Source organism: Fringilla coelebs (genome assembly GCF_963513975.1).
Source record: "Fringilla coelebs genome assembly, chromosome: 3".
NCBI classification, from domain to species: domain Eukaryota; kingdom Metazoa; phylum Chordata; class Aves; order Passeriformes; family Fringillidae; genus Fringilla; species Fringilla coelebs.
The window spans coordinates 78,924,899-78,949,188 of NC_140030.1; positions in this window are offsets into that span (position 1 = coordinate 78,924,899).

Below are 24,290 nucleotides of genomic sequence, written 5' to 3' on the forward strand. Positions count from 1 at the left end.
AACCCACAAGCCCTCCATATGTCATTGAACAGCCAAGGATGAAGTTGCTTGCTCCATGGGAGCAAGGGTTTTGTGCAAACAGTCCCGCCCGGTGTGCGGCCTCCCAGGTGGGAGCAGGCAGTGACACAGCAGGTGGTTGGAGGCTGCTGCCCAGGGGATTGGGATGGCTCTGTGCCCTGGCCTCCGACAGTACTGGAGGCATGGCCAGAGACTGCACAGTTCCAGTAATTCTTAAATGCTATTGCAGAAGCCAAAGTAAATTTGAGAGCAGCCCAGAGGCTGCTCCCAGTTTATACAAAAGGACAGTCAGAGAAAACAGCTATTATAAAGTTTGTGTAAGCAAAAGAAAAAAGAATTCTGTAATAATTCCTGGCTTCTTTGGATACATTTCAAACTTAGCAATTATTCAATTATTTATCCTATGTGAATGCACTCCATGCTGCCTTTCATCTACCAACTCTACGCTTGAGACTAAATTCTCATTTAGGAACCTAATTTAAGTGGTTTAAAACTTTTTAAAAGGGACATTGAAGGGATGACATTGCTCTTACTTCCTTTTAGTTCAGAAGGGACATCTGTGTGGCATGCATGTGTGTGGCACCATGTGCTGAAGCTGAAGAAAATACACACAACTGCTTCTGAGGACAAAAGAAACACACACATGGATTCATTTGCTATAATAACAGGCTGGCAACACTTGACAGTAGCTCAGTCAAAAGCTTGTTCCAGTCATGTTACACATCCCTGCCTCTTCTAAATATTTCCTTGGTTCTTCTTTCCAGAGCTGGGTTTCAAACCTGTGGACCACTCTACTGTGCCACAGTTGATTTTACTCAAGTTTCTCTCTTGTGCCCTTTCATGTTGCGACCTCTTGCACCTCTGATCTGTGGCACCTGTTCCAGCTTTTCATTCTTCCTTTCTTCTTTTCTGCTTGTCTTTATCCCATCTGAGATTCGTGCACATTTTCATTGCTTTACTCCAGCCCTAAAAGCCAATTTGAAGACACAGCCATGCCGTTTCTGGTGTCTTGTATCACTGCTTTTAGCTTTTCAAGTTCCACATTAGCCATCCCAAGGACATCAAAGCCAGGCTGCAGCTTTCTGCACTTCACCCAAGTGTGCCATCATAGGCCATAATGATAGTGGTTTGTTCTCTTAGGTAGGAGCAAATGGCATATTAATATGAAAGTGATATGTGTGCACATCAATAGCATTTGTGTTTTAAGGCAGTAATGGTTTAGAACAAAGTTCTAGTTTCTCTGCAGTAAAACCACCAATCCCTTTCCCAGCTAAGCATGTTATGGGAAGCACTGAAGCACACACATGTAGGGGCCAGAGGCAGAACCAAGGTTCCTAGGAGAACTTCAATTATGAATTTCTTTAACTTCTTAACAGCTAAAGTATCGGATTTATTAATGCAGATTTTTAATTGAGCACCGGAAAGGAGTGACAGTGTCCTCTGTCGTTAAGTCTCTTTTGACCACAGATTTATGCCTTCTCTCCTTTTAATTTCAAACCTCTTTTACTAGGAATTAAAACTGGAATTTAAAGTAAGTGTCTGTTTAAGTGCTTTGCTGAATCAGGAGAATTTCTATTCGTCATAATATTGGGCTTATTTATATAAACCACTTAAGTGTGTGGTGCTTTTGCTCTTCTTTCAGCTAGAGCTAGACCATGAGTTTAGTGAGGATTGTTAAGCAGTCTGTTCTGCTTTGAAATTGCCTGTTTAAAAGGTTTTATGATCTCTAAAGTACACATGATTAACATAAGCTCTAGAAGCTAGTAAGTTAAATTATTTAATGTAAAAAACTTCATGCTACCAAGACAAACAAGAAAATGTGACTAAAACCTTTTTCAAAAACTCTATTTTCCAGGGTTCCTGAAGAATGCATTCTGAAACACTATTGCTGAATAGCATTTAGCAATACTATCTAGGAATGGTCTAAATATTTGGCTCTGTTTTAGTAACTCATGTGGATTACCAATGCACACATATCCAAGCATACTACATTTCTGGTAAATTACTTCAGAGAGTGACTATACTATAGACTACTATAGAACTACTATAGTAGGGTCAGAACTGAAGGGACTTTGGTGTCATCTACTCCACATTGTGCCCTGATGGAGGATCAAGCACTTATTGCCATGCTCTTTTCCAGTGTAGATGCAGCCCCTTTAGAGTTCCCTAAAAGGGGCTGCTGCAAAGTGTATACAAATCTCACTTTTCACAGTTTCTCCCAGATCCTTGTGGCACTGTGGGCAAATTGGTCAACCGCATACCCAGGATATTCCTACACATCTTCATTTATCCTCTGTTCCTGAATTCATCCATTGATAGAAAATCCACAACCTCCTGAGGTAGACCCATAGTCTCATTTTCCACTATCTCTATTTTTTCTGTTTTCCCAACAGATACAAAACTTACATCTTTCTTGGCTGCAAATCAGCCTAATTTCTTCTCTCAATGACCCCAGAGAACAGTGAGCTGATCTTTATAACAATCCTATTAGGAGGCTGTTATTTTCCCCAACTTTATGCTCACTGTTTGCTCTCACCAAATGAAAGCAATGATCAGTGCTACATAATAAACCTTCTTTTCATGAAGATTATTACACAACATTGGAAAGCAAGGATATGATCTTACTGAGGGAAAAAGTCTTCTGCAACTTGTTTGCCACAGATTATTTCTGTAACTGTCACTTTGGGAATTTCTATAAATAAAATCACTATCACTCTTCTGAGAAGTGAGCATTTACTACCATGTTTTAAACAATGAAAAAATACAGATCTGTTTTTCATCTAAATTCTTTATATATTTGAAATCACTCAGAGAAGAGAATCCAAAGAAATGTGGTTTAGTTTGACGAAAAGAAGCCTCCCAGTGGGATATTTAACAGAATACCTTGAAAACAGTGTTGAAAGACTTATAATATTTGGAACCCCTTTTTTTCAACTCTTGTTCCATGACCTCTGATTTCCAGAGGACCATACTTGGCTTTAACTCATTGTCCTCTGTGGTGATAACACTTTGGACCCAGGGGAGAAAAGAAGGACTAATTGACCCACAGTTTGAGCAAGGGCTTTTCCTAACCTTGTACACATTAGTGATGGATGTTTCTCTTTCAGGTGTTTTTGATATTCAAACCCTGCATAAGATTTGGCTTTCCTAGTCTGCATTTTCCCACTGGCTTGTAAAATGCCAAGTGGAAGGATGGGTGTGTGCAGGTACCAATCTTCCCCCCTCCCCAGTCTTCCCAGGCTGCCCAGTAATGCCTGGAGGAGTGCATTAAGTGATTCAGCCAGTGAAAGAAGGTGGTAGTTCACTGATTGCCTCAAAGAGATTTTCCTTTCTCTTTTCATCTGCTCTCATGGTCCTCTAAGCTCAGAGCACTTTTCCTTGCAAACACCTCAGGCAGATGAGGACAAAAATTCCGCTGTGTTTGGTAGGAGGGCATGCAAACAAGTATCTAGTGCCAGACGTGTGCCACTGCCTCTGATCAACAGCAGCTTCAAATACATCACAAAGTTATTTTCAATAAAAGACATTAATGCTTGTTTTAGACTTACAAGGGGAAAAGTAAACCACAAGTCATTTGAAAGGATATGGCAGTAACTCACATAAATGTAATAAGTGGATAGAACAAATAGAATAAATGATACTTTTAGCTATGAATACTCACAAAGAAAAAGAAGAGTAAAAGAACAACAGCTCTGCAAATCATCTTGCCTAATATGAAAATTTGAGCATCACTATCAGCATCTAGGGATGAATTCTGAAACTGCTGAGTAGTCTTCCATTAACTGCTGTGGGAGTTGAGAGCACCTGACATCTTGAGAAATTGGGCTCTTTGGTGGTTTTAATTTAGTCTGACAATAACGCTGAATAAAAATATTCTTGGGGATAGCCCACAATTATATAGCATGAGCTCACTTCTTCATTATAAAATGTGAGCTGAAGCCATTCATAACTGCCAGCCAATATTACAACAGGCAATTCCAGTTTTTCATTGCATGGGAAAAGCTCTAGCAAGCTTTAATGAGTTTCAAAAATAGCTGCCACATCAGAAAATTGTAATGGTGCTTGTTTTTCTAATGCGAATACCTGTTCAGCAGACATCACTTAAACAATGGCATCCAAATAGACCAGGGCATGTAAAATAGCTACTTCTATTTGTCAGCTGCACACCCATTGTTTTCAGTCAGAGCCTGCAGAGCAGCTTCAGCTGTACATTCCTGGGAAGTGAATAATATCTGTTGAGATTACACTACAGTACCACATCTATTACAAGCACATTATAAAGAATGAATATAACCTAATTAGGAAATGCTGAAGTCGGCTGGGTGTGGATGTGGGCTGGGAAAGAGTCATTTTACACGACCTTCGCTTACTGAAAATGAGAGTTCACAGAGGATAAAGTAAAGGTAACAGTGTAGATTTCAGTCTCAAATCCAGATATCACGTGCACATCCCATATTCCTCATACCCTTCCTACTAAGCTAAACAATTGCTCCCCAAGTTTCACTTCCACGAAACTCTTTTATAAACACTTTGAAAATCCAGCAGGACAACCCAAATTGGGTTATATTCTTTATTTTCACGAGGATTAGGAGTAAAGCTCTACTCTGTTTTATAGTGCTGGAAGGAAGAGGTTGTGGAGAGAGGTAGGGAGTTTCATATTAACTAGATCAGTAAAGAGGAAAGCTCTTCCAACAGCTTCATGAAACCTTCCTCTTCTTGTAAATTGGATTCTTCTGACACCCTTTCTAGTCTGCAGCACAGGGTTATTTCATTGCTTTCTGCTCGCTGCCTTACCACAGCATCACTGATCAGCAGTATGGGATTTCACAGCTATGAAAATCTGCATCAGCTGCCCCCGTGTCTGCATGTTGTTAGCCAGGCATGATGCTGGCTAACAACAAGTCACTGAGAAAATGCCTTCAAACGTGTCTCATGTCTTGCATTTACCTCTTGGTTCCAAAATGAAGGTTGCATTCATGCCAACAGCTGGAACAGATCAGTGCTCCAAGTTGGATTCCTGCCTTACCACTGATTGGAACAGAGGTTGCAGAGAGAAAACTGCAGCATGCCAAGCTGAAAGTAGTTTACTGTGTTTATGGGACAAAGTCTCATCTGTACAGGTATTCACAAAGGCCAGACCAGTTTTCCCACAGCACACCACAGAATGGTGCAATTGAGCATGGAGTTAAAACCAGTAAATACAACCTCAGACATCATGGTCTGCCCACAACTGAATACGGTACCAAAGTAGGTACACTTGGGCAGAGCTCTGCTGTTCATGTGCTTAGAACTGGCTAAAAATCAACAATTACCCATTTTCTTTGCCATTGATATATTTTTGAGGTCCTGTTCCTACCAGAAACAAGGGAATGATTCGTGTCTTCTTGTGTTGCCTTTTGCACATTAAGGACTATGAAACTGATTCTCAGTTGATTTTACAGTAAATTGAGAATAATTATTAATATCAGTGACATGATGTTGGTGTAAAAATATGTGCAGTTATCACTTAAAGAAATGCACTTCATAAGGTTGACTTTTCTATGCATTTACTACAGCGTGCACTTCTCCATGTCCTGATGTTACCATAGGTGTGCAGCTCCTGTCCTCTGCCCTCTAGATTGGAACCAAGTCTGCCTCTAGTTATTTCTCCTCACAAACAGGATTAGCTGTATCAAAATCTGCCTTTAAAATGCAAAATAAAATTACCTTTTCCACAGTCCCACAAATATTCTCTAATTCACAATTTACACAATCCACAAACCAAGCCTGAAACCACCAAGACCCCCAGAAAGATCTGACTTTTTTCCTCTTCTCCAGTGTCCCCAGAGTGGTTAAGAGAAGTGAGTTGCTACCTTGCTTTTGAAGCACTTGTTTTGAACCTGTTATCTGTAGGCCCCTGGTGCTCAGTTTTGAGGGTCTTATGATGACAATTAGGAAAAGAATAGTTATTGTCAGTAGGTATGGATCTGCATAGGAAAATTTTTAGGAGTCTGCAATTTGAGAAAGATGGAAGTAGCTAACCCAGGACACATCTTTTTCTTACACGCAATAAAGATTTATTATTTATTTTAGATTGAAAAGTGTTAGTAGAATCAAAATACAAAAAAAAGCTTTAAAATGGTTAGCATGGCAAAATCGAAATCTCTTTTCTAAAGGTACCTCCACTTCATAAGATACCTAGTGCATTTGCAGAAAAAGGTCTGGAAACCTAATAACAAATATAACTGGTATGTGTGTTTTAATTTTCATAATCTTCACATCAATTATTGCAATATTTTTTGCAATGCTTCTGTTATATAATTAGATGGCCTGATGTCTGGCTAAATGAACAGTGTACTGTATGTGATTAAAACACTGATCAAATGGAATCAGATAAAAATATGACAGTGCTGGAAAAAATAATTTGTTGGTGATAAATAGTGTTGGGTTTTGATCCTCGGACAAAAATCCTTTCATCTGAAGAATTTAACTCTCATTAACTCTTTCTCTCCTTTCCTTGCCATTCCACATGTACATAAATATGTTGCCATCCTAGAATATCATTTGGGAAGCAAAGGGACTAATCTTTTTAAATGTGTAAACAGCCTACAAACTGGCCATTAACTACATGCCAATGGTGCATTGTTAGTGTAATAAGAAAACACCCACTTAATTCAGGTAGGAATTTTGTTTGCCCTAGCTTAGTCCAGAATCAGGTGCATATGTTTCAATGGAATTTTGTCGCTTAGCTAATATTTTAAATCCCATTCTGTTTTAGCTAAATTATTGGGTTCTTAAGAGTAGCCTCTTAAGAAAACTGATATGACTGGAATACATGTTTTATTGGAGAAGATGCGTACCAAACCTTAATCAAATCTTTCTGCTGAATGACGTAGTTTGTTTTTCTTAAGTAACCACAACTCTTGGAGGTTTTTATTTGGGACCTGGTGTGTTAAATGTTGACTTTTTTTTTTTTTCTATATGTCATTTACTCTAGATGTATTAAACTTAATTCTGTCCGTCAGAATTTATGGAGTGGAACAAATTGTCAGTTAGTAACATCTGCCAATTTACTGGAAACACAAAGAGAGTTTTTGTTACAAAATTTTCATTACTTGTACTTGCAGTGGCCAGTGCTCTGAAACCTCCAAAACCAGCTCTCAGATTGCTACACAGAGGTATGCATTAACCCAAACCAGATTATAGGTTTGAATTGATAACGTCTGATGAATTTTTTAAAAGTGCGGAAGTTTGTTACAAGCCCTCCTGTAAAGGCAGCCAATATGAAGTATAATGAACCTTCCCAGATCTGAGCTAGCACTCCATAGAGAACAGAAAACCACACTGCTCTGCAACCATTTGTTTATTCAGTCTCTCTGAATACTTATAAAATTTGTTGTATGAATTGTTGTATTTGACTTCTGTGTGTCTGTTTAAGGCTGCAAATCAGAAAAAAAAAATGAAATTGCTTCCGGTATCTAATTCTCTTCAAGTCTGATCTGATTTTTAAGAAGTGGAAGTGTCTTTATTTCCCATCAGTTTTGAGTTCCTTACAAATATTTCAAGTAGATTCATTAATCTTCAGTTTAATGGTTGAGCTACATCAACTTAAAGCTAGGGTATTAGTGCTCAGCTTTGGATTTCCAGCCATGCATGGTTGTCTTGTATTTCTGTCCTTGAAGAGATGACTTTTCTACTCAGTCTATTCCATTTTTATCTGGACTACTAACTGATGTGCAAATATCAGTCGTATACTTTACGCAGTTTTGGAAAACAAGACCATAGAACCATGGAAAAATGTCATGTGATGACTCTCTCATGACACGTTCAGCTTAAAATATGCATCATTGAAGAAAAATGCCAGTGCTGATTCCAATAAATTCCTTAGTGAATTCCATCAAGAAAGGAAGTGGTTTTACTCAGCGTTAGCTCACAGCCAACCAGATCCTGAAGTCCTGAAGCAAAGATTTACTCAGGCTCCAATTTGGTTGGATGTGCACATGGAGATGCAGAGACAATCCTTCCTCAAGGGATGTGGAGCTCTCTGCTCTTCAGTGGCTGGGAGAAGGGAGGAAGATAGCAGCTGGGAGGAGATATGGTGGGATACTATTCCTGCATTTCAGTGCTTTCATATTTACCTTTGTTTGGTCTTGCTTGCTATTGTCTTGTGTTTGTTTTAAAAATGAGTCAGAATTTATGGAGCCTTTCAGGAGGATGTCCTGCAACCTGTGATTCATGACATCCTGCAGAAATTGCGTGCTGATTAATAATGCCCTCTCTGCGTGGAACTGCACTTCCAAGCCGTGAAACAGAACAAGTGCTGACAAATCCTTCTAACGTAATTCTGTCAGAGACCTGTGTTGTGATGTGCAGCCTGTCAGAGAATGGGTCTGCCCCCCTACAAGGCCTCCAGAGTGTTTGGGGGGTGCTCTCAGGCCTCACAGAGCCCATCCCTCTACACATACTGACCAAGAAGAAATAAGGGGTCATTTTTATCTGAAAAACTGTTGGATATTTAAAATGCAAACTTTGAAATTAAAATTTTTGTCTGTAAAGTCAGTCACCATGTCTAGCACTCCCTTCTGTGGAACAGTCCCAGAGATTTTGCCTGGGAGAGGCAATCTAATGTCCCACTTAAGCTCAAAGGAAAATTGATTTCATGTAGCCCTCTACCTGGCAATATATCTAATAAGATTTACAAGTTTGGAGCACATTGACTAGCAAGCTTTTTATGACTAGCTTTAAATTACACTATTATTTGCAATAAATAAACCCCATGATATCAACAAATTAACAGTATTAACAATTAGGGAAAGAAATTTTGAAATATGCAGTCTCTTCAAAGTGAACTAGAAATAAAAATGTAGGAAGGAAAATGCCGTTAAAACCAAGCTGCTAAAATTATGCAGCATGCAAGCAGTGGCTTTATAGTTCATTATTAACTCCTGTGTAATGTGCTGATACTTCGCTGCTGAGATTTGGCAAAATGGGCTCTAAACAGAAAGTCCTGACTGGGCACCAAATTCTCTTACCAAAACATAGTACCGATGACGTTATTATACATGCTTTACTGTTGTGGGAATTCCTTTTCTGCAAGGTATAAGAGTTTTATGTTCCTCAACAGGAATTACCTGAAAGGAAATTATTGACCAGAGAGATAAATACTGATCTGAACTGAATCACCTTCCAGCTAAAGACTAATTTCCGTGGGTGTGGACATGACAATCTATACTAAGGAAGAATCAAGAAACACTGAACTTCTACATTCCAGCCCTTGTAGTATTTCCATGTGCTGCAAATAGCTGTGGCTTCAGCAGCATAGAACAGGATGTTGTAAACTGAAACACTTCCTAAAAAACACAATGCCTGCACAGGTGCAGTGAGCCAGCAGGATGACATAAAGTGTTACTCTGTGACGCTCATCCTCACAAATATATGTGATCCTGATCCCTGTGGCCATAAGAAACCCTTTGGCCACTTTTTCTCTTAGCATTGAAAACTCCAACATGCGAAGAATGTTTTCAAACAGGATGACAAGGCTACATCCTGCACGGATTTGAAAGGAATTTGTTGCAAAAAGCAGGCAACAGCCCATAATATCCTTCCTGCTCAGTTGGTCCTCCTATCACTGCTGATATCAATATGGGAAGTCCCAAATAAATAGAAGCTTTAAATTTCCCCTGTTGGGCCACATTCCTATTTGGCATCTAAACCCCTATTATTTGCTATCCAATGGGGAGACAAATGGATCATCGATTAGCTCATGGTGTGTTTGAATTGAGGAATGTGAGTACTTGAAATTGCAGCACCATTAGGTCACCCTGGGCTCTAAGCTGCTGCAAACCAACCTCACCCCACTGATTTTCAAGGATCTTTCCCATTCCCTGTGGAACACAATATCCATGGTAAATGATCTGACACATCTAGGCTGTGTCCAAGCTGAGAGCAGATGCCTGCTTTGGTATCCAGGGAGGATCCTGATTATCCCCACAGTGTTGTCATCTTGCCCTGAGCACATGGCAGCTCTCTGCTCAGTTTCCATGTTGCTTCCAGCAGAAGCCAGGGCAGGGACGAGACAGCATATGTCTGAGTTTATCTCCTGTACACAGCTGGGAAGTGCCTGGGCTGCCCTGACCCAGGGGACAGGAAGTGTTTCTGGATCCACCAGTTCAGACCGGCCTGAGGCTGGTTCTACGACAAGTGTTTGGTTTGACAGTGAGAGTCACCCCTCTGTAGGTTCAAAACACAAGCTACACCTCGCCCTTGTTTGCATCTCAAGACATCCAAGCTCTTTGCAGCATCCTTATGGTGCTTCTTGAGCTTCCAGCAGAAATGACCCTCTAGTACCAGCCTTTCTGTCTCTCTGCAGCTGGTGCCTGTAGCTGGGGGTGGACTGTGGACAGTGAGTGGGTAGGAACAGGGCACTGCCTGATTGCTGCACAAGGACTCCTGCAGTGATGGTGTGCAACCCTGGGGGGTTTGGAGCAGAACAGGAGTCCCCCTCACATGCTGGCATCCCTCTGGCCGTGTGGTAAGGGTCTGCCAGGAGTGAAGTGAGGGATCTGCTGCAGTCATTGGGGGTAGGTTTGGCATTGGCCCCACCAGGGCGCCTTGGAGGGGAAGCGGGGACTGGATTAAATCTGCGGCTGACTGCAGAGATTTATGTGTTTCCTCTTAAATGTCTCTGCAGTTACACAATAATTGTGCAACTTTTATCAGGTCATCTATATCTTATGTTTTCTCTGCTTGTTTTTCCAAGTTTTGAAGAGTGAAAAGAGAATTTCCTATGATTTCCTGGGACAAGACATCAACAGTAACTGTATCTTTCACTTATAGGCTTTTTGTCAGCAACCAAATGTGACTATCAGTATTCATTTCCACAACACAGGTCTCATAAAGAAAATGGCATAATCAAATAATGCAGCATTTTGTATTGTTTAATTGATAGAAGGGAAAAGCCAAGATAATTTACCTTTTCATCATCCTTCAAATTAAAAATCTCATGCTTTAAGCCTCTACCCAGAGCTCTTCTTTGTTACTATTACTTAATGGAGGTGAAAAGGAGTAAGTATGGGGACAGGCCAAATTCTGATGTAATTATGATCTCAAAGGGCTGATTCTGCTTTCATTAACCACAGTGTAAATTAGAAGCAAACTCCACAGGCTTCAGGGGAGCTGAAATGTAAAAACATCAGTGATAATATCAGGATTGTAGATATTTATAAGAAACAGTGTTTGTGTCTGCCCTACCTCAGTTTAGTTTGAAGAAGAAGGTGCAGACCAAAATGTCAGACTGATGGCGATCACTTAATTCCTGTTTTCTTTTACAAATATATATATATATTTTTTTTTCTTTCTTATATTAATCTACCTTATATTTGGACAATTGCACAAAGTAATGAATAAAAAAGGAAATGAAAGAGTCTGCACTAAGCAGATAACATTGTACTTTAAAAGCAGGTCCTTAATGTAGCACACTAAGCTAAGACTCTGACATGAAAATCAACATTTAAGTGAAGATTAATATACTTTTTAAGTGTCCTCTGTAAAACTTCTGAATCTCCATGTATATCAGAGGAAGTAACTAATTGTTTAGCAGTGGCCAGGTGGTTCTGGATAAAAGGCTTAAAACTGGACTTTGCAGCTATTATTTTTTTCATTAATTGGAGCAGTGAACAGGATCAGAGCTGATGAGTCTTTGCAGGAGCCTGCTGGAATGTTGCTCCAGCTGTGTATTGGGATCTGCAGGTGCACATTTCTTGGCCCAGATATTCAAAAGTGGTAGGGAGGCACTCAACATGCAGCAAATTCTTACTAGATGGAGAATGTGTTCTCCAAAGGAGAAGGGCATGGAAGCTAAACTACCCATGGCAGCATATAGTGCATATTACGGCATGGAAATACAGTGATTTCTGATCTGCTTTGAATTTGTGCCTTGGTTTCTTTTTTTAGCAGTCCAAACACAATAACATACTCGTGAGCAGGACCCAGTACCAAGAGATTCCTTGAATGTTTTCCTACACTTTTTATTTTTTGCCATTTTTCCTCAAGCTGACACTGAAAGGGAAAGTGAACATCCTGGGATTGGAAACCAGCCAAAAGATCAAGGACTCCTCACCTACAAGAGTTTGCTGTGGAGCACAGCAGAAAGCATATGCAAAAGATGTGAGCTATTGTTACTCAGTTAGTAATCTGAAAAAGTGGATTCAGATCTGTTGTGCTCTGTAAAGGATTCTGCCTACAAAATTCAGTTTACCTTACTGGTACCACCACTACTCCAAAAAGATTGAAAATAATTTCTACTTTTAAACACCATTTTCACTATGATTTGTACTTTTTATTACATATATTGTAAGAGTTTGGTTTTCATTATGAACAGCTACTGAGAGAATTTCTCAGCATGTTTTATGTCATTCTTCCTAAGGTTTTCTTTAATCCGAAACAAGAGAAATTACAGTTGTATGCCTTTAATACAGTTTAATGTCTTTAAGACCTTTATGACCTGATCAACAGAAGAAGGGGACTGTCATTATGTAAAAATATGCAATGAATCTGAATTGAGTTTGATCCAGCTCTGTCCATTGATATACAACACAGACTTTTGATTACATGGTTTGTTAACAAGATTCCTTACATGACCTTAAAACCTCATTTGTGACAAGTAGCCATTAGCAGGACATGCTTCTGCAGGAGGACTTTTGAAAATTTTAACAATTTCCAACAGCAATAGCATGCATTAACGGCTGTGAATGATCCAGCAAACTGCCACTCTTAGTACATTCCCTTTTTTGTTGTTTGCTTTCTGTTTCCAAACATGTGCCCTCTTTCTTTCTACCTGGAAATCTTGCCTGGGCAAGTTTTATCACTTTCTATATTTGTCTGGGATTTTCAGCCTTCCTAGAGATTCATGGTGAAAGGTCAGATGGTGTTTTGCATATGCCCTGAACTGACATGTGAGCTGACACTTTTACCTGACTTCTATACAGAGATCTGCACAGAGATCAAAGACTTCTGTACTGCGTGTGGACACACAGTTTGGATCTACGCCTCACTCACCCAATGCCTGCTAGTTTGGCAAGCATGGGATATACCCCACATGCATTAGAGAGCCACTTTGGACCTGCGCAATCAGTTTGACACTAACAGGAAGAATTAACTTTAATTACTGGGCTTTGTGGGGAGGCAGTAGGTCTGGGAAACCCCAAAGCCATGTATGTTGGTGCCACACAGAGATAAAGCCTCTGTGGCAGAGTTCACCTGGTCCTATCCTCAATTGCACAGTTAATCAACTTTGATACTGTACTTCCAGTTCATTAGACTTGGTTTCTTGAGTGCTTTCTCAAAGACAAGCTCTCACTGGAGAGAGTCTCATTTCTCACTTGACCCAGCTCTAAGACTTTTCAGGACTACCAGCAATTTAGACACTGTTGCCTTTTGTGGCTTATTGTGAATCCACATAAGACATTTAATTATATTTGAGATCTCACAGAAATCCTTGTGATCTCCTGTGACAAGATCGTTCATTCTGTGACCTGCTGAGCACATGAATATATGACCCTCTGAAATGTAGCTGAAACACTGAGGTATAGTTCCCTTTTCAATTGACTTATTTTAACTGGAATTTAGAATAATCAGCCACTCTAATTTTTTTTTAGATTTATGTAATTATATAAGCACCACTAAGACTACAAATAAAGCCTTAGATGATTGTGAAACAGCAACAAGAATCCAAGAAAAACTCCAAGTTACCAGAAGAATGTTCACTCATGGATGGAAAGATAAATATTTCTAAGACTCACATCATAATTTTAGCAGTATCTGAAAGAATGTTTGTTTTTTTCAGTTTATCTTTTACCTTTGGTAATTAGAAGTTATGGTTCTTGCCTGGAGGAACTCCGGTTTCTATTTAGCTTTAATTTCAGTGCATGAATGGAATGCAGCCTTCTGTGCAAAAAGCACATTCTAGCCCATGGCTTTCTCATGACTGAGGATGTGTTTGTCTGGTGCTTGGTGAGCTAGGGCTGAAAAAAAACCCACAAAAAACCCTCTACATTTTGGATTGTGCAATGTCCTTTGCTTATGGAGGTATGAGATAGATATGTACATAGATAGGGCTGTTGGTATCATTTCCATATATGTGAGCAAGGTAAATAGATATAATTACCTTTTAATCATAGTTGCATTTCTGCTCATTGGTTTTGCTTCATTAACTCTTTCATTCTGAATTTTCAGTCAAAAAGGGGTTCCCTAGCCATTTTTTTCCAGAAACATTATTATAGAGTGACAAAGATAAACACCAAAAAAGGAGAATCATCTTTTGCCAAGTTCATACATCCTAAGGAATTTAGTCAGTTTGTTTGACTGAAATGTTTTATTTAAAGTAATAACTACTTTTATAGTGCACCAGCTCCCTTCCCAACTAAGCTACTTTGAGATCTGTAAAAGCAGTCAGAAAAACAGATGATACCAATTAAAATTTTATCAGGAGCTGGTTTACTGTGCAATTTATTTCATGTAATTGCAGAACTCAGGCATCCAAAAATAATAAGATAGTTTCTCCCCAAATCATAAGAATCTAAGTAATAAAAATATTGAGGCTGTTTTTATTCCTTGATGTTAGATACACTCTGTGTGACCTTCTACCTAGTCTGTGTCATACCTTGCTCTAAAAACAGCACATGATATTGTATTTCATTCTTCTTAAAAGTTCCCTATGTCCCTGGATATTCAGCAGGTCTCTCTGACGTATCATCAGTTCCTGTGCAGTTTTATTCACATTAAAAATAGTTGTAAGAATCCTTCCATATGTGCATTCAGTTAATCAGTGGGAATTTTTTTTTCATCAGTGTGGTGTCTGTTTGCACAAACATGTATCAGCAATAGCTACTATGAGGCTTTTATGCTAAATGCAGTTTAAGCAGAAGTCAGTATCATGTTTCTTAATTTAGCCTTACCAATCCCAACACTTTGCAAAATCTGAATCAAACCTTGAGGTGAAGCTACAAATTGTGGTATTAAAATTAAATAGATGTACTTTTTTGTGTGTGTCTTTTTTAATAACTTATATTTTATTTAATAGTACCATGTGCTCATTCTTTTTGCAGGACAGAATTACAGGAACCATTTTTTATGAAATGTAGTAAATTTCATAGATATAGAGCAAAAGGCTATGTTGGCAGCTATACTGTAGCATCATCTGTAGCACCATTTACAATGTTCATGCTTTCCTATCCTGCCACCCACAAATAAAGACCTCCAAAGTGATGCAGGGGGAAAGATAGAACAGTCTGGCTAAAAAGTGCTTGAGAAACTGTCACAAAATCAGTGTCTAGTTTGCAAAAAAAAAAAGGTTTGTAATTTTAAGTGTAGATTCTGTATTTTGGTATGCACTTAAAAGCATAGTGAGGAAATATAAATGAAGGAATAGTGGACTGAAAAAAAAAGATTAAAAAGCAAACCAACACACGTTAAATTTCCAGGATGTATCTTAATTCCTAGAATGGCATGCTTAGCATGGAAATAGGCAAAGTCAGCTAGGATTTCTAATACTGTGTTCAAGTATTTATAGTGCCTTTATGTTAAAACTGTAATGGGAATTTTTTTTTTAATTTCTAAAGTTTGTGCCAAAGTCACTTACATTTTTATTGTTAGACCAAACTACGGCTGCTAAAGGGCTTTTTTAAACAAAGTCAAAATTAAAATTATATTAAAATATTGAAATCAAATATAATGACATGAACTATGAATTAGTCCATGAATGCATGGAGTAATTTGGGGTTGGGTGAATCAGATTTACCTGACACTACATTCTGATTCAATGATACAGTGAAGATCAGACTTCAAATTTTTGAGCACATCGTCTTCTGCTGGCAGTTAATAATTTGATACATTTATGTAACTGAGTAAATGTGAACAAAGATTTTTAGTAGTTAGCCTGTATTATGAAGGATATTTTTTAAATTAAACAAGTACTGATTGAATTTGATCTATCTAACTTGGAAGTCTGTGACAGTGATCACAAGGGTCCCAGGATGAGGGAAGAGATGAGAAAGTTGACTCTATGTTTCAGAAGGCTTGAGTGATTATTTTATGATATATATTATGTTAAAAACTATACTAAAAGAATAGAAGAAAGGATTTCATCAGAAGGCTTAGCTAAGAATAGAAAAGGAATGAATAACAAAGGTTCAGACTGACTGAAACAGTCCGAGACAGGTGGACTGTGACTGGCCATTAATTAGAAACAACCAGATGAGACCAATCCCAGATCCACCTGTTGCATTCTACAGCAGCAAATAATCATTGTTTACATTTTGTTCCTGAGGCTTCTCAGCTTTTCAGGAGGAAAAATCCTAAGGAAAGGATTTTTCATAAAACATGTCGGTGACAGAAGTCTGCAGCCTGGGTATTCTCAAGAGTTTACATGGTTGTTTCTGTTAAGAAAAGTGAAGATAAATTGCTTTCAAGCCTGAAGTGCAGCATTTTACATTCATTGTGCACTTCCAGACAAGTGGAAGTGATTCCACAAGTAATGTGGGTCTCTGAACTTGAACCCTCATACTCTAATCTCAGGCTGTGGTGCCATCATGCACATCACATGGTAAGGTGGACAGAATACATTGCTCTAAGTGTAAACTCTGGAAAACAAAGAATAGGAGCGCAAGACACACATCATCTCTACAGCAGCCACTTGCCTCCTTGAGCAGCGATGACACCACACACCAGAAATGCAAGAGCTCTGTAAATGGTGGGGGGACACTTTGGGAACCAAAGCCAAGGCAGAGCACTGAAAGCCGAACGCTTAACTCTTCTCTTTGCTCAGACAAATCCCCAGCTCAGGTCAGTTACATTGAGTAGGAGACACTTCCCATGAGCCATCCCAATGTCTGTAAATATTATTTTTCTCCTTTCTTCTGCTGCTTTCAATATGACTTGCATCTATTTAACCATCAATGTAGGTGTAATTTCTGCAGGATCCTTCCAGCTTGCTCATAGTTTCTGTGGTGATAGGAGACCTTGTATAACACTGCAGGCACAATCTACAGAATAAAGTGTCGACAAAAGTCTTGTTTCATGGACATGTTTAATTCCCCTCTTGCTGCAGGAACAGCTCTGGCAGACTGCTGCTCAGTTTGTTCACCATTCATACAGCACTGAGTACAGGGAAATACTGCACTTTAAACGATTATATTACAACCCCAGGGAAAGCAGTTATTTCTGCTGTTTACTTCCCCAGTTTTAGACACCTCAGAGATTATATGTGACCAAAGCATTTATTTTAGGAGCACCAAACTCAGCCAGAGAGTGCCTCTAATTCGCAGCCTGTGGCCATAGCTAGGGTAAGGACAGTCAGGGGAGGAAGATGGAGCAGGTTTAGAATGAAATAATAAATAGAGCTGCCCTTCTCTCAGCTCTGGTTGCAGTGTTTTTCATTGCATTTGGCCCTTGCAAAGCAGGAGTCTCTGACCTAATCATTCAGCAGCTTTATTTGACCACACTCTGTCTCTCTCTTTAGGAAACATGATTACTGTGTCCTAAATACTTCCTAGATTCTTTCATCTTTCCTCTATCTAATTAATGCTAATTTCCTTGATGGTACTCCTAAAGTACAGTTGGAGCCTGGATGTAGATTACAGAGCACTTTATAATATCAGCAGTAAATCAGACAGATTGTGAACCACATATAATCTGCATTTCCTGAGAGTTGTGAAGGGTGGGACTTTATCTTGCAGTGCATTAGTTCTTCTAAGATTGTGTAACGCTATAAGGCACTCAGTTATCATGACACTTGGCTGCCTGGAAATCCTCTTCCATTACACTGTATGCCTATTTCATTTTTGTAGACAAATCAGTTTGGCACATGTTAACCTGAAGCTATAAATTGTCTTTTAGACAGTTTTCAAGAGTGATTTTCCCAAGGAGCAAAATATGTTGAGAGGAATACAGAGGACCTTAAATCATCTTCAGGGGGATCACCCTCATATCTTAAACCCCAAAGCATACCTGAGACATAAGAGAAGAATACACATTAAAATTAAAAGATACACTCAGCTTGCACTGTAGGAGGAATGATATAATTAAATTATTAAAAGAAAATTATCCTCTGTTTTGGAGAAACTTGCCTCTAGTAAGAAATGTACATAGGTTATTTGGTTATTTTTAGTGTAATGTTACATCATTTGACGACATAACTTGAGTCAAATCATGCAGCCAAGATCAGTCCATGTATAGCTGAGAAATCTTTCATATGACAGTATATGACTGCTTGGACAAGCACGTTTCAAGGTGTATCAGTGTATGTACGTGCACAAGTGCAGATGGAATTTGTAGAAAAAGCTCTAAATATGTCCAAAATGTTCTAAAAGCCAAACCTATCCAGCTCTGTAAATCTGATATCAACTGTGCTCCATTGTCTGGTCACTTCCAGTCGTGGAAGGCAGAGATGAGGTATGACTCTTTTGGCTTGGGTGCATTTTGTCATCACTTCTTACTGATTAGCCAGGATTCCTATCAGCCCACAGATTTAGTCTCTGCTGTTCTGTGCAGTAACTCTTTGATGGCAATACAACACCCCCAGTACAGTTTACAACTTGACTCACATTACTGTTATAGCTCTCAGTTGTAGGATTAGCTCAGTTTCTCTGTATCTTCTCTTACTGCCAAATGTCAGAAAAGCTGTCTTTAGATCTTCCTAGCTAAAACACTGCATCTTCTAAGATCCATCCAAGGAAGAAAAACTGGACCAAAATGACACTTTCTTCCAGACTTCTCCATGTTTTTACCTGAGTTTTTATATAGATCATAGAATGAGAACAGCACCAGATCACATGTATACGAATTTAAGGGAAATGTTATATTGAACTTAATCCAGACATGTTTCTCTGAGCCATCATATATGAAAAGACATTCATTTTTTCAATAATAGCTTAGCTTCAGTGACCCAAACCCAAATTATTTTCAGTGTAAACTATAATACCTAAATTTTATGAAATCTATGTGTTATTGCACTTAAAATCCTACTCCCTTTTAATGAAATACAGTAGCTGGCTCTTCTACTGAAAAAAAAATCATTAAATATTTCCATACTGGCTTCCAGCTTGTCTGGTGTTTTTGCCTGGCAGAATACAGTGCATCTTTGTGTGTTATTAATGGGCTGATCTTCTGGCCAAGACCATGCTTTTTGCCACTGCAGAATTTCCTTACAAACAATGTGCTGTAAACCAGACAGGAGCATAAGCTTTCATATATCCAGAGGACTATTTTTGACAACGTAAGCAAATTCACCTTCATTAGACAAAAGATGAAATACCTATTTCTTCCTTTCAGAGCATAAATTAAGTATTTAAAAAAAAATCCCAGGCATTTTAGCAGTTCCAAAACTGTGAGGAATGTGGAAGACTGTTAATCTTCAGGTCTGGTCTTAGGCCTGAATGAGTCCTCCCCTCCTTTTGGCTCTAAGATGAAGGATAATGGTGTGAACAGTGCACATGCAGAACTCCACAGAAGGGCTGCCAGATGTGGGTGGTGCTGACAAATCACTGTCAAGTGTTAGAGGAACTTTTCCAGAAGTGCTGCAGGCTCTGGGATGGGAAATGTGTCATTCCCAACAGCACTAGAAGCCATGTGCAACACTGCCATGTCCCCCAAGCACTCCTGAGTTATCTCAAGAGCTAAATACTGAGATACAGCATTTCAATATTAGGTACCCTTGGTGCCCTGGCACCCAGAAATGCCATAGCAGAGCAGTGCAGATGGGTGCCTGAAGCTCAATTAAGACCTCTCTGTACTTCATGGCATGCTTAGCACAAGTGGTGGAACTGGAGAGCAGCTGTGCCTGGCCCTGTGCCCAGTGGGCAGGAGCTGGTGGAGATGGTTCTTCTCATATGAAGGAGTTAAACAAGAGGTTTCCTTGGCTGTGCATCTGTCCCCTTAATCCTCACTCCTACAGCTGAACATGTCTTCTGAAATGAAGGCAATTCAGAAAACTATCTAGAAACTGTCAGCCCTTTGAGGTCTTTATACTACAAAGACAGTTTTTGGTGAATCTTCCAGAGATTGTCACCCCTGAAGCAGAAATAAACATGTGCCTTGGCCTCAGCTGCAATATGTCATAAACCTGGGTAATGTGTTAAAGCTGGGAAAAGGGAGTTGTGCTGGTGAGCCAGCATGTGAGTTGTTGGGGACTTAATGACACACTTTCCCTTGTGCACCTAGCAGGGTGCAGAGCTCGGTGTGTGTGGGGGGCAGCTCTGTCAGACAGGAATAGAGGAATTTTCTGAAATTAATGGATCTAAATGTCCCAAAGACGCCATGTCCCCTAAGAGACAACAGAAAGGTCTCATGTAGTTGAATATTTTACCTGGCTTCCTTCATTCTAGAATGATTTGAATCAGGATAAAAACAGATGCAGTTGAAGTGGCCCCCTGAATCCCTTATTCATGAATACAATAAAAGACAAACCAAGAGTCACTCATTTAAACTGCCTCAATCACATTCACCAAATTTATGTATTTAACCATCAGCAATCTAAACTATTTCAAGCATGCTTCTTCCCCATTTTTCCATTCACACTCATCCAAAACCTACCCTCCTGCCTCAAGACTTCTAGGTTTTGAATCAAGAAAAGCAATGTTATCTGTTGTCTATCAAAGCAAAGATCCCCAACTTAGTATAGGGTGAAAACTTATGAGTGTGTTCCTAGCCTTGACTAGAAACACAGTGAAACCACACAGTTAAAGTTGTACAAAGATAAGTGTTTCAGCGTTAATTTACTTAAAGGGAGAGATATGAGGATCTGACCAAGGTGGACTTGCATTTCCTGACTGCTTGGCATATGTGAATCTCTCAAAACGATTTTGTGCACAGTGGCTGCCCCATGCTTAGAAGTTTCATATCCTGGAATGAGATGTAAAGAAATTAAAAAGGAAGCAGCAGTGGTTGAACTAAAAAAACATACCAGGATATGAAAAACTGTATTTTTTTTAAAGAAAGAAGAGTGCAGTGGAGGTCCTAATGTAAGGTCTGCAGTGGAAGAAACAGCCCGTCTTTGATGACAAAGTTTTTGGTTTTTGTTTTTTTTTTTCCTGAAAGTTCTTCACTCAACATTGCAAGAAAATACCATGATTTTTAATCTGCTCTAACAAGATGAAAATCCAGATTTGCTTTTTTTTCTTCAGCTGTGTATACCACCAGCAGCCACTTGCTGGAAGCTTCCCTAAGCTCGGGAACATGCTGCGTGTTCTTCAGCACCATCTACTGGTACGTGCCCTATCCACCACTTGGGCACTGCATTACCTACAGCCATTGACAGAGTCTGCAAGAAAGAAAACAGCTCAAATCCTCCAAGAGTCTGCCCAAACATGGTAAACCTAAAGACCAGCCTGGCTGAATTGGTGCTTAAATAGATTTTGATTCTAATAAGAAACAGTACAAATCATCCATTCAGAAGCTGTGTAATTGAGCTTATGGTCATACATGTCCCATAACAAAAACATAATGGAGACCAGGGACAGACTAAAACAGGTCAGAGTAAAACAGAACTCATGAGGTAATGGAAACACAAGATGAGGTTATCTGGGCAGGGAAAAAAGCTACAGGAAATGTAAGAAGATATTAACGTAGAAAAGAGCTTTTGGAAGCTGAGACAGGATGTATTTCCTGAGATCTGTGCCTTAAAAATTACGTTCCTGGACAAGCTTGGACTTTTATTCTCTAACTTTGCAATACTCTTTTTAAAATATAAAATTGATTAAGAGAAGGTGTGACTGTGTTTTTGAAAAAGACTTTAGATAAATAAGTTTGGACCACTCTGACTAGAGCAGCTCTACGTACTCCTTTAGTGAGACAGATCTGGGGCTGGGTTTATTGACTCTATTGTCTTCAGAAACTCTGACATGAAAACAAAAAGAAAAAGAAAATTTGGAGCACAACTTGAAGACACTGTAAATTACTACAACTCACTGACATTAAAAGCACTTCCTGATTTGCTGCAGTGGAGGAACATTCCACTCTGTTTGATGCCTTTTCTGCCAGTGGAGCAAACCCAAATTCAAGCACAACCACTGAGTGAGCCCTGAAATATTTTCAACAAGCTGAATAATTTTTGTTGCCAATTTTCAGAATTCGTTTAATTGACAAGAGGTAGTGTGCCAAAGGTACTCCAGGCAGTCAGGAATGAGGTTTTCCTAGTGTTTCAGAATATGAAAAAAGAGTAGAGAAAAATTATATAACGTAATGTACTACTGACATATTTGGATAAATACTTGTTGATCTTGTTTGTTTGTTTGCATGCAGCACTATCCATTCACGAAATCAATACAGAGAGAAAGGTATAGTCTCCTCACCACAGAACTTGATATCAAAGAAATCTATTCTAATAAAAAAACATTGGTAGAAAGCATCTATACACAATTTCCTACTCACAGATGTTACTTCTTAAAAATTTCTAAATAACATTATACTTGATTGTAGCATCAGCAAAATGTTGACAAAATGAATATTTTGCAGCATAAGCTTGCAGTGTCTCCTTTTGATGGCAACACCTTTTGAAAGGTATTTTAAAGTTTTCAGCTTGGTCTCATGAGAAAAAAATTTAAGCAAAATATCATTTACCATCAGTGCTTGCTTACTCTGTTGTGGCAAACACAAATGCCTCCAGTTGCTAAGGACAGGATAACTCAGTTATTTGCTGTAACTGGGGAATCAAACAAGCTCTACTTCCTCATGACATGTACAGGCTTGTGAGCTTTCTAAATTTTTTCAAAATATGTTATTTCCAAAGGGAATACAAGACATCTTCCAAAGTTAATGACTGCAGCTCTGATTGATAGAAATGGCCATATGTGTGGTCAACAGTTTAATACAGATGTCAGTGGACGAACAGATCATGGGTAAAGCAAGACTGGATGAGAAGTGAGGTTAGGGAGACAAAGGATTGAAATTAAAAGAGCCAGTAACATTCTTTGAAAAGGCAATTCATAAAGAATGGGCAAAGGCAGATTTAGAAAAAGTTAAAACTGTGGGAAATTTTTGCTCAGAAGTTATTGTGGAATTGATACAGATCAAGCTGTTTACTATTTAAGTACTTCTTAAAAAAGATTAACAGAAAACACTGGAGAATGATTTTGGGGTTCTAAAACATTCAATTCATTCATCAGGCTCTTCCGTTGCAGTGCAGTTTTACCACGCTTCCAAATTTAGTCATTTTAGCAACTACAAGCTCAGAAAGTTGCTACTGTGCTTAACTGAAGATCAGAAGTTGGCAACATATGATTCCAGATGGCTTTAAGACAGATCCAGCATGCCCAGATAGAGCTGAAAAGTGTTTGGTGAACATATGGGTGAGTGATTCCTTGTAGATTTTGTGATACATTGATAGCATCACATTTCTGGCAAAAGACAAACTACTTGTTCCCATTTATAAGAAATTAAAGCATTGATAAGTGTTTGTCTTGGACAACAGAGAGTGAAATGTGCACCAAAGAATCTCCTAGTAGCATCTATGACTGAGGTAGAACAAATCCTAGAACTTTGTGTGAAAACATAAAACAAAGAAAGCCCACAGCTGGAGTGGTAAAGCTGGAATTTGGCCAGGACTTGCAGATGTAATGATAATCGTCTTCTTTTAAGGGCTGCAATTCAGTGTGTCAGTCAGTGTTACAATCTGGTCTTCAAGTGCAGTTCAAAGTGCTATTTCAAGCTACCATGTCTTCCAGCCTCCAGGGACAAGTCAAAACGTGACATTAAATGAAGGTGCTATTCCTGGGTCTGAGCGTAATCAAAGAGATCTAAAGATTCTGAGAGTCAATACCTGAGCAGATGGCCTGTGGTAGTAACAGATTTTAGCTCCTATTTCCTTCCCATTCAGTGTTTCACACATAATACATATCTTTTGCTGGTACTAGCATAATATGTCGTATACGCAAGTAGCAGAGCCCAGAGTAAGATTAAGGAAGAGTAAAACATGCCTCCCACATGCACACATGAAGGATGGGATTTTCCATGCCTATCAACAAACTCATCCAAGAATTACAATGAAAGGAATGTAGCTTCCTGTTAATAAAGCCAAAAACTCGTGGCAAGGAGTATTTATAAATAATGCAGAGCTGACACTCCTACCTTTGGTTAGCATGGGGACATCTGTGCACCCGGAGGATGTATAGGCAGAAGGGGAAGGACTCCTAGTGAGTCCTCACTCCATGCCACAGGCTCAGCCAGCCCAGAGTCTCCTCTGCTGCTCTGCAGTAACGCCTGCAAGGAGGTGTTGGCCCTTCTGCCACAACCCACACCTATGA